The following is a 12,806-nucleotide window of genomic DNA, read 5'->3' on the forward strand; positions in this document are numbered from 1 at the left end:
TGCCCTGCGATTGGCTGGCAACCAATTTGGGGTGTCCCCCGCCTACAGCCCGTAGACAGCTGGGATAGGCTCCAGCACTCCCGCGACCCTTGTGAGGATAAGCGCTATAGATAATGGATGGATGGATAATAATAATGATAATAATAATAATAATAATAATAATAATAATAATAATAATAATAATTACTTTGGTGGACACATTTTGTGATGATATAATGTAATATAAAATTGGGCAAAATCAATTATGTTTACCACAGCAACACTTCCCCGCAGCGTCTGTTTCGGGAGGATCGCTTCCCGTCAAATTCTCAAACAAAGCTAAGAGAAGAGGCTGAAGTACAAAGAAAGGAGGTTACATTTTGGGAGAAGAGATAAATTGGGATAGAAACATGCTCACTCTAATCTGGACAACAGGGACCTGCTTCCATTATTTTTGTCATGTCTTGTTGATTGTATTCACATAGTACAACATCCTATCAGGTAATATCAGCTGTTGAAGGATTAGCATGAGTAAGAGGGCTTTTATTCTGTTTTGCCAGAGATAATTCCTTTGAAATATTTGAACTTTTACACTCCAATATGGAAATTGATTTTATTTTGTATCCAGATGTATCTTGAGGACACTGTGATATAAGAACCTTTGTATGATTGAAACATGCTGTAACAGATGCTGTACTACAGAGAGTGAAATTTCCTTTTAAAGGTTCTGATATAACAGCATTATGAAATACATTTAAAAAAAAAGATTTACAAGATTTTTCTGTCACCCTTGAATATGAGTGTTAGCTTCAGGCGGCTAATGCTAATGCTAGTGCCAGAGTGGTTAATAGAGGAGCTCGAGATAAGCCATAGCTGCACTACCTTGTTATTCCCTGTTCATAGAATGCAAATAAGAGGATCATAACATAGAATGTGATCCGCGGAGATAGTGATTGTTCTCCAATTGTGTTCAGTCTAACAACAACAACAGAAAAACACCTCTTGTTTGTGTCCGAGATGGCACTTGCTGTTTTGTTGTTTTGCTTTTGTGCATAAAGACATGAACACTGTTGTGGAAATCAACATCTCATCAGACTTTTGCTCTCAGTTATTTCATGACTTAAAGGTTAATGCTGCCATGCATGTGTTTATCTTCCTTACGGATGCTCTGCTGACCTTCTAGCGTGTTCTCAGTGGTTCTTCAGATGTCCCACCCAAGTCGCCTCTCGCAAGGCTGATCGGTGAGGATGGACAAGTGACAGCTGCCTGTCAGTCTCCTGCCCGGGTGAGGTCATTAGAGCTCGGACTGTGTTTGTGTTGAAATGTACATTATTGGCACGTTTAATTAGGCAACGCACATAATGGAGGAGATGACTTTGAAAAGCAGCGGACGACTGACAACCTGTCATCTTGGCCAGCAGGGGGACGATGGTGCGCTAAAGTCAGTTCAGCTCAGACAGAGGGTATGGTGGAGACAGTGTCATATTGATATTAGTTATGTGTGTGTGCATTGTGTGTGTGTGTTGTTCGTGTATCAAATTTAGCCCCATACTGTATCTCTGTTGGTTCAGGTTACCTGCCGTTCCCTCTGTTGTGTTAAGGATTATCCCAGGAAGTGAACTGGAGCAACAATAATGTGAAGCATGCCTCTATACTGTAAGACACACGTACACCGCCACACACACACACACACACGCACGCACACACCGACACACACACATACTTTCTTGTACTTACTGCATAGTGGGGACTAAGTGGCAAAGCCCACAAAGCGGGGACTACCATTTCTGGTTGACATAGGAACTAAAAAAATAATAATTGGGGGACTTAGGGTGGTGCCCTTATCCAAAACACTGCCTTAGATTACATAAAACAGTAAGATTTAAAAACTGGCTTTGGAATTTTAATGATTTAAACTAGGTCAACTAGGAGGCTGTTTCCATTACAAAATATTTTGTAAGGTAAATCTAAAATGAGAAATCTTACATTTGTAAAACATGTTGTCGCCATTAACACAGGGTTTTGTTTATTGAAAATATTATTTTTTAAAAAGCAAATTGGTTAGTCGGTTGGGAGAAGTGTTTGTTTTATTGCCACTTCAGCTATCAAAATGTAAAGCATAGAATATTACTTTTCTTAAAGATATAGATAGAAAGTAACAATTTAGCCATCCATCCATCCATTTTCTGTACCGCTTCTCCTCACAAGGGTCGCGGGGCGTGCTGGAGCCTATCCCAGCTGTCTTTGGGCAGTAGGCGGGGGACACCCTGAACTGGTTGCCAGCCAATCGCAGGGCACACAGAGACAAACATCCGCACTCACAATCACACCTAGGGGCAATTTTTTTAGAGTATCCAATCAACTTACCATGCATGTTTTTGGAATGTGGGAGGAAACCGGAGTGCCCGGAGAAAACCCACGCAGGCACGGGGAGAACATGCAAACTCCACACAGGGAGGCTGGAGCCGGGATCGAACCCACGACCTCTGAACTGTGAGGCGGACGTGCTAACCAGTCGACCACCGTGCCGCCACAATTTAGCCAAATATTATTAATTCAATTTGCAAAACAACATAATTTTTATTAGTTATTTCAATTCTCTGTAACTATTTTCTACATAAAGTAGAATTAGAAGAGTAGTCCAAAACACTTTGAAACTAAAATGGGGTTTAAAAGGTGAGTTTAGCTTCCAGGGAGTGTGCCCATTTTTAAGAGAAGCTATAAAATTTAGTGAAAAACTTTGTTTCTGAGATTGCACCAAAAGAGGATCCGAACGCAGAAAATCCACGTCCAAAGTCTGGGTTACAACCCACTCAACCACATCGACAGCTGCTATACTTAACCACAAAATTGAGTCAAAAACTTTGTTACTGAGTTTAACCCAGCACAGTAATTGAACCCAGAACACCCATGTCCCAAGATAGGGTATTAACCCTATTAACCCAGCTTCTACTTAGAAACCCTACTCCGACACCTTAACCATAGTTTGACACCTGACTGCTTAACCCTAGCTTGAAACCCTACTTTAAAACACACCCTAGATTGACACCCTACTCCTGCACCCTAACCCTAGTTTCACACTCTACTCCTACACCCGAATCCTAGTTTCACACCCGACTGCTAAACCAAAACCCTAGTTTGAAACCCTACTGCTAAACACTCACCCTAGATTGACACCCTACTCCTACACTCTAACCCTAGTTTCATACCCGACGGCTAAACCCAAACCCTAATTTGAAAACCCACTCCAACACCCTAACCCTAGTTTTACACACGACTGCTAAACCCTAATCCTAGTTTGAAACCCTACTGATAAACACTAATCCTAGATTGACACCCCATCCTAAACCCTAACCCTAGATTGACACCCGACTGCTAAACCCTAACCCTAATTTCACACCCGACTGCAAAAACCTGATCCTAGTTTTACACACTTTTCCTAAACCCCAGTCCTAATTTCACACCATACTCCCAAACAATAATCCTAGTTTGACACACTACTCCTACACGCTAACCCTAGTTTCACACACCACTCCCAAACGATAACCCTAGTTTGACACCCTAACTCCTACACACTAACCCTAGTTTCACAACCTACTGCTAAAACCTAACCCTAGTTTGACACCCTACTTCTAAACACTAACCTTAGTTTAGAACTCTACCGATAGACCCTAACCCTAGTTTGACACCCTACTCCTAAATCCTAAATTTAGTTGAAACTCTACTGTAAAACCCTAACCCGAGTTTGACACCCTAATGCTAAACCCTAACCAAAGTGTGAAACCCTACTCCTACACTCTAACCCAAGTTTCATCCCCGACTGCTAAACCTCACTCTAAATTTACACCCTACTGCAAATCCCTAACCATAGTTTTAAACCTTACTCCTAAACCCTAACCCTAGTTTGAAACCCTACCGCTACACCCTAACCCAAGTTTCACCTCCGACTGCTAAACCTCACTCTAGTTTTACATCTTACTGCAAAACCCAAACCCTAGTTTTACACCTTACTCCTAAACCTTAATCCTAGTTTGAAACCCGACTCCTACACTCTCACCCTAGTTTCACACCCGACTGATAACCCTAACCCTAGTTTTGCACCCTACTGCAAAACCCTAATCCTATTTTTTGCAATTTGACTGTGTTATCCGTTCTCAATGGCACAAAGACTTGTCATTGTGCTGGCACCGAAATGTTCAATAACAGAAATGTACTTTTGAGAGGTGAATTTAGGGACTTTGGGAAAGAAAAGGGATTTTGCAGGGAAACCATGACTTTTTTTTTGGTATTACTTAGAATTATTTTGATAAATGCACTTACTGTTTTGAAAATGGGCGGCACGGTGGTCGACTGGTTCGCACGTCCGCCTCACAGTTCAGAGGTCGTGGGTTCGATCCCGGCTTCGGCCTCCCTGTGTGGAGTTTGCATGTTCTCCCCGTGCCTGCGTGGGTTTCCTCCGGGTACTCCGGTTTCCTCCCACATTCCAAAAACATGCATGGTAAGTTGATTGGACTGTCTAAATTGCCCTTAGGTGTGATTGTGAGTGCGGATGTTTGTCTCTGTGTGCCCTGCGATTGGCTGGCAACCAATTCAGGGTGTCCCCCGCCTACTGCCCAAAGACAGCTGGGATAGGCTCCAGCACGCCCGCGACCCTTGTGAGGATAAGCAGTATGGATAATGAATGAATGAATGAATGTTTTGAAAATGTCAATTCTGATCTGAGAAATATACCGAAGTGACTGAGAAAGACTGTAACTCCTCACATTGTATTTTTGTTATCACTCTATGTTTCTATAAAATACAATATTAGAGAGTGACAATTTTCCTTGAACACAAATACATTTTTTTCAGAATGTGGTGGGTTGGGATGGGGTTTGTGGCTGGAAAAAATTATTGAGCTTTTTGTTTATATCAATGGGGAAAGATTTTCCCTGGAACAATTTAAACGTATCTATCTCAAGGCACCTCTAAGCCAAAAATGTCAACGGATGCTGAGAGGATATCTTGGATTTGAATTTGAATAACATTGCACTTACACTATTTTTTTTTTTAACATTTGTTTTTTTTTGGACAGGTGCCTCTGTGCTCTGATTGAAACATTTTTTCTCTTTGCAGCGGCGGACCAACCCTCCCAAAAAGCTTGTAAATAAATGAATGTACAGGATTACCTTTCCAGAAATGAAAATTTTAAAAAGGACTAATTCCATCAATCATAATCTTTCTTTTATTAATATTGCAAACAACCAAAACCTTGTTTTGTGATCCAAGCTGGGGAATTACACACGCATGCACACCCCAACACGCACACACACACTCACACACGCACAGTGACTTCTGATCTTCCTTATAAGGTGAACATGGGATTTCTGCTAATGTCCCTGCTCCATTTTCATTTTAATCACGACAATGGGATGAGACAAGCTGGTTGGCCTGACTCGCTTGATCGTTCTGATTGACTTGTCTTTGTTTGGCAGATATGTAATATAGTCTGCTTTAAGAGGATTTGATGAGGGGAGGAGGGAGGTTATTCTGGGATTTCATCATGTTCACAGAGGTGAACCTGCACTTGTCCACCTACCCACACACACGCGCACACACACATAGCTTTATGTCCGTCTTTGTTTGTGTTAGACAGTACACTGCCGGCATGCCACAAGCAGTGCACGGGTCTTCCTATTAGTATGACAGGGATCATTAGCTTGATAAATGATACATTTGCATGAGGAGACTCTTGAAGAAAGTACTGTATACGTTTCAAATGCCAGTTAATTTTTTCACAATTAAACATTTCCCTTAATTCGACTGAGTTGTACAGGAAATAGGACACACTGATGTTCGAAGACGGTTTTGAAATCATTTATCCTAAGTCTCATTTTTTATATATCAAAAACCTGGCACTTGAACAGGGGTGTGTAGACTTTTTATCCAGAGTATTTACATGAGTACAGTTGTGTATAAGAGGAAGTTTTATTTGCCCTTTATTTATCCAGGTAAGGCAAGTGAGATCTGAACAAATTCTAATTTTCAATGTCGACCTGGCTGCAGACCACAGATTAAAACAAAGTAAAATAAAAGCAAATTCAAATGCATGTATGACCCTAGCGAGGATAAGCGATGCAGAAAATAGATGGATAGATACAACCAATATACAATGTGATATACATATTTACACAATAGATCATTTGTCATATGGTGGAAAAGAAGGTCATAAAGGGCTCAAAACAGGTGCAGCCATCATGCATAGTATCCCTCACTAACCTTTTTAATGATTACATTTGAATGAATGAGGCAAGTTTTATTATTCGTAGCAAAATTTTCCTACCGTTTGGAGCATGAATCTAAAGTGACGATAGACCAAAAGCAGTGTGGATTTTGGAAACAAAGTGGTTAATAAACCTGCGCGCATGGAGCGTGCAGGTTTGCCGATGAGTGTTTTATGGATAAAGTGCAGGTTTTATTTGCAAAATAACATGTAGGAATGTTGAACGCTAAGCCTGGATGGGAAGCATCAGAGGTAAACTTGAATGTGCAAAGATGGATTTGTAAATAGATCATATAGACAGATAATAGACGCACAAATGTCATGTGCATGACCTATGTTCTGAACGGTACACAAATGATCGAATCAAGACATTCATTTGACACTTATTTCAATGTTTTATTCTTGTAGCATGCATGACTCAGGGAAGCATATTGGAAAATATGGTGTCCCAGCAGAGCGCAAGCAGTAGATATGTCCGAATATGTGCAACATTTGCAATATGGGACTGGTCTAGCCTTCTGTCTCAATCTGGGGATTAAGCAGGCGGAGGTGGTGGGGTGACCCCTTTTCCCCTCTCATGTTCACTCTCCTTCTTCCATTCTAACTCTCTGTTCCTCGTTAATATTAGTATCAGGAATCAGCCCACCCCCGCTACCAAACATAATCACCACACGCAGATGGACAAATCTCCAGCAACTTGCACTGTGTGTGCATGTATGTGTGTGTGTGCGTGTGTGTGTGTGAGGTGCTGATGATATAGCGAGGTGGGAGGGGTCTTAAACCAAGCATTAGCTTTGCTCAGTTTGTGGGTTTTCCCTGCATCAGCAGCGGTATTATTTACAGAAGAGTCAGCAGGGGGCCCACTGGTCCCCATCCAACGCGACGGCTGCACACACGCTGCTGTGCGGGCGTGACACTTGAGGGAAATCAGACGTCAACTTCCTGCTTGTGCTGTGTAAACAATGACACTTACAATGATCTTATATCTCCTGGGTGTAAGCACTACAATGTTATTATACATTTTTCACTGTGTGCCCTTAATTGCTTAATCCTCTTACGACCCAATGCGCTGAAAAACAGGGTCATTTCTCTCTCTCGTGTCTGTTTGTGCGTGCATATCATGAGAAAATAATCCCTGTGTTCATGTGTTTCTAATCATATCAATTGAAACAGGCTAAATCAGACACCAAACCTTTCCCCAACTCTCTAAAAGGTCACATCAGGATATCTTCAAGACACACAGTGTTGGTTGTTACAACAGTGTAACGTTGGTGTACATGAGATTAAAAAAAAGAAAAAATCTCATATGTCTTGGAGCCTTTTGGGTGTGATGACTGCACAGAAACTGGTTGAGTGTGACTGTTTGTCTAAACATCAGATGTTGGCCCAGTCAGGCTCTACTCAGATTGCACCAGATTAGGAGATGGACTGCACTCTGAGAGCAACTATGATCCATATTAAAGCTGCATAAAATGAAAATTGCAAAGATTTAAAGGCGGATCATAGGCCACAGAGAATTTAATCACAACCTGGCACTGCATGTGTGTTGAATGTGTGCATGTGCGTGCGCGCGCAGAGCACAGTGACATGAGGATTATGGATGTAGGCTGTATTTACTTATCAAGCGCTGTTCTGAGATGTATCACAAATGTTTTATCACCACTGCAGTCCATCCCCGGTCACTGTGGCCGGAAAGCATTTCTTCAAGCTTTTTTTTTTTTTTTGAAGACAAAAGCCCCCCGAAAACTCACAGACATGCATTTGTTCTGTGTTGTGTGAGTGGGCGAGAGAGTGTGTGTTTATGTGTGAGCGCAGCCGGGATGAAACTGTTCCAGTGTCCTCAACACTTGTAATCCCCCGAAAGCTTTAAATACAGCTACTGTGCATTCAATAGTGGTAGTTGAACGCAATAGTGTATTCAGTAGTACCCTGTGAAGAGAATTCACAGATTTATTTCTAAATACATTATATATGTTTGAGAACAAATGCTGAAAAGACTGAAAACTACAGTACGTAGTACTGAATTGAGGAGTTATAGCGTTTTTCATTCCCAAAATTCCACTTTGGCAGCTAAATTTTCCTTCGACCTATGTATAAAACACAATTGTGGTGCCGCACTTATGGTGCTGAAGTCGAAGTTGTGGTAACACGGGACACTTTATTGAACATTAGAGTCTCTATTTTCGTGGCCAACGAAAAGTCTAGCGCAAGGTGAAGTCGAACTGCGTGAATAGGTGAAGTTTTCTTTCTTTTGGTATTTTCGTAGCTGCGTGCAGGTTTGCGTAGTTGTGGGAGGGAACACAGCTGAGCTGTTTGCCATCCAATCGTGTGTTGAATTTACTTTGTACTCAATTTCATTCCGTCAGGTGGATGAATGAAATACCATAAATATTTGGACATTGACACAATTGTCAGCATTCCAGGTCTGTACAGCACTACTATGGACTTGTAAAAACAATCAAGATGTTCTTGAAGTGCAGACTCTGAGCTTTAATTTTACGGTATTCACATCCGAATCAGGGGAACCTTGTAGGAATTACAACACATTTTATATGTGCCTTCTAATTTTAAAGCAGAAGTCAACCCGAACCTATTTTTTTTAAGAATATGTTCTGTGCAGGCCCACTAGTTGAAACACAGCATTTTGATTAAAATTGTGTTTGTGGAATATGAGTTAAGCAGCAAAATCCACCTGTTTTTAGCCACCTCTGGGGCGGCCATATTTGTCACTTCTGTCGACTGAAAATGACATCACACACCCCCAGGGCTCAGATAACGACCAATCATAGCTCATCTTCAGAAAACAGGTGAGCCATGATCGGTCATTATCTGAGCCCTGAGCAACTGTGATGTCATTTTCAGTCAACAGAAGTGACAAAATGGCCGACCCCCGAGACTGCTAAAAACGGGTGGATTTTGCTGCTTAATTCATATTTCATATTAAATCATATTGCCTTATTTCAAATAGTGGGCCTGCATATAAAAATATGTTTGGGTTTACTTCCCCTTTAAGGGACATAAAGTAATTGGACAAACTAACAGTCATAAATCACGTTTTTCACATTTAACTGCTTTCTTGCAAATCCTTAGCAATGTAGGAAAGCCTGAAATCTCAAAGCCACGGACATCACCAGACGCTGTGTTTTGTCTCGGGTGATTCCCTGCCAGGCCTCTACTGCAGCTGATTTCAGTTCCTGCTTGCTCTTTGGACATTTTCCTTTCAGTTTTGTCTTGAGCGAGTGAAATGCATGTTCAATCGGATTTGGCTTCTTTGCCTTTAAACAGTCTTTGGTTGCTTTCACATCATGCTTGGGGTCATTGTCTATCTGCACTGGGAAGTGCTGTTCACGGTCTTCTGAAGCATTTAGCTGAATATGAGCTGGTAATAAAGCCCGGAACACGTCAGAATTCATTCTGCTGCTTTCGTCAGCAGTTACATCATCAATAAATAGAAAAGACCCAGTTCCATTGGCAGCGATACAGGCCCAGGCGATGACATTACCACCATCATGCTTCACTGATGAGGTGGTATGCTTTGGTTCTTCAGCAGTTCCTTCCCTTCTCCATACTTTTCTCTTTTCCCTTTCTGGTACAAGTTGATCTTTGTCTCATCTGTCCATAAGATGATGTTCCAGAACTTTTCGACATTTGTTGACAAACTCGAATCTGGCCTCCTGTTTTTGAGGCTAACCAATGATTTACACCTTGTGGTGAAATCTCTGGTGAAGCTGTCTCTGAATTGTTGACTGGGACACAGATGCACCCACCTCCTCAAGAGTGTTCTTGATCCGGCCAACTGTTGTGAAGGAGTTTTTCTTGACCAGGGAAAAATAATTCATCTGTCATCCACCGCACTTGTTTTTCGCGGTCCTTTCCTGTTGCTGAGCTAACCGGTGCATTCTTTCATTTAAGAATATTCCAAACAGTCGATCTTGCCAATGCTTTTTTGCTATATCTCTGATGGGTTTGTTTTGATTTCTCAGCCTAATGATGGCATGCTTCACTGATAGTGACAGCTCTTGGAACTTCTTATTGAGAAATGACCTCACCAGATTCCAAAGATTAGTGTTTTTTTCCAATGCATTTCTAATGAGCGTCAATTACACAGTAGATTTTTGCTATGTGGCGATTTGTTTTTTTACTCATTTTAATTTGACACAGTTGTCTGTAGCGTGCCAAATTCAGAAAACATATTTCTTTTCACTTTACAGGGACTTTAACATTTTTACTTGATCACGTGTCCTTCAAAAAAAAGCACTCACAATCATACGGGGTGGTACGTTGGGTTGTAACTGTGATTCACACTGAGTTTTGATTTTAATTATGTTAGTTGTGATTTTTTTCCCCTCCGGTGCCAAGTGAAATTTGTGCAAAGGGTTTATTGCGTGAAAATAAAATATTTTTTTGTTTTGTTGCATCAAGTTATTACACACGATTAAAAGACTGAATAATTTTCCAACAAAACGATTACAACATTAGCATATGCGTAATATTAATGGCAACAAATGAAATAAAAATTGCGCCTTGATGTGAATGTTGGTGTTCTCTGATCAATGTGACCTGACAGAATTTTCCACTTGTGCCCTAAATGTGCTCACCTGCATTTACGTCTCTTCTTCAGCTATCTCTTGCTTCTGTATTTGCGTGGCTCGATCTGCTTTTTTTTAATTAAGTTGACATTGTCTATTTTCTCTGTTTGGTGTGGATCTTTGTTGCTTATCCTTCTTCTGTTGCATCTCTTTTCTCCTCCCTCCCCTTTCCTTCCATTCCATATTTCCAAATCCCTCTTTAAGAGCGCCTTGTGTGTGTGTGTACGTGTGTGCTGGCATGCACGTGTGTGAGTTTGTGTGTGTGTGTGATTGCGGACACACTCACACATGCATAGAACGCAGACTTAGATGGAGCAGATGGTGACCGTATTCATTTTTTCCCCGACTAACATTAACCATTCATTATAGACAGCAGACTAAGCCAATACCACATCCGCCCCCGTGCAACATTTACACACACACACACACACGCTCTCTCTCACACACACACACATACACACATTGTCCAATCATTTTGCCAGTAGCCCAGTCCCAAAATGCTGCATGAGCCTGTTGTTGATACTTTCTTCCAGTTCTGCTCTGACTCAATCTGTTGACATTTCTCATTCGCTCCCCATGACTCAAATTTCTCCTCCCTCACTTGAGCAGCCCACAACAAGACGAGTGAACATCTGATGGCTCCCTCTGCCTCAGTTTCCACACTGACCAAGATGTCTTTCCTTTGTTCCATTCCACATGTACTGCTTGTCTCCTACCGGAAACTTGCCTCACTCAGAACTAAGATGTGCTTGCTCTGGTCTCTTTAGGTGTCTCGTTTGCTTCCTCTGTCCACTTCTGTTACTCTGAGATCAATGAGTGGAAAAAAGCTTCATCTCTGGCATGAAGAACAGATGATGTTGATGATGATGATGATGATGATGAATACTTTTTAATTCCACTTCTGCCCATAGGAACAAAAGTTTGACAATCATATTTCAGAGGACATTGGGTCCACTACATGGATGTGTTTCTGTGTGCGCATATTATGATACGTTTGGACGCTACAGGTTTGTACATTGTTTTGTGATGATATAACAGTGCTCAAAGTCATATATTCTTTATCCTCTGCAAAGAATAACTAGTATTAGTGTTGTACTGAAGAGCTGAGAGGAGTTGAGACGTCTCAATGAATAGTATATCCGTCTATCTGTTTTATACAGTTCTTGTGAAGTGTGGCAAAACTTAAAACTGAAGCATGTAGGGCAACACAAGACTTGTGTTAGTGCTAAAAAAAATGTGGTAGCACAATGACTCAATTTGGAGTAAAGTATGGGCCAGTACAGAGCAATGTATGGCTGGTGGACAGAGCTTAGTTCAACAGTGTGTGAACCAAGTGTATGTGTGTTAGCATGGTGGTGGCAAAAAAATAAAATAAAAAAACGCCCTAATCTTTGTTATCTTGATTCAGTGGCGTTTTTCTTGTTGTTGTTGTTGTGATTTTAATTTTAATAGTTTTTTGGTCAATGATAATGACCTTTGTATGTACTTTTGTGATGTGAAATGACAACAGTCTTGTCATATGTTCAATTTGTCCATTCTTTGTGGCAGCCCTTTATTTGAAAGCCTCCAAATAGAGGTTTTCCTGAATAGGAGACAAAAATGCCTAATCAACCAAGTCAATGAGTCAAATAGAGTAGCATTGCTGTAGCTTGGGAAGTAAAGCTGAATTTATGATGGAGTATATTTACTTACAAAAGCAGACTTTAAACAGTATTGGATAACATTGTTTTATTTGAAGCATTCCTTTGAATGAGACACCACATCTCAAACATATAAGGATTTTAACTGTATAACATTCCATGACAAGGAGGAATAACCCTTTCATTCAAACTACTAAAAACAATGTGTTCATAGTACAGATTCATGACTTTCCAACATGTCTGCCACAAGTACATTCACCACTTTTCTTCTTTTGCCATCAGATAGACAATATGTTTTCTCGTATTCTTTAAAGGTTCGGTCCCCACCTGGCTTGG

The sequence above is a fragment of the Filicampus tigris genome, chromosome 1 (genome assembly GCF_054856515.1).
Source record: "Filicampus tigris isolate MCC_2025a chromosome 1, RoL_Ftig_1.0, whole genome shotgun sequence".
NCBI classification, from domain to species: Eukaryota; Metazoa; Chordata; class Actinopteri; order Syngnathiformes; family Syngnathidae; genus Filicampus; species Filicampus tigris.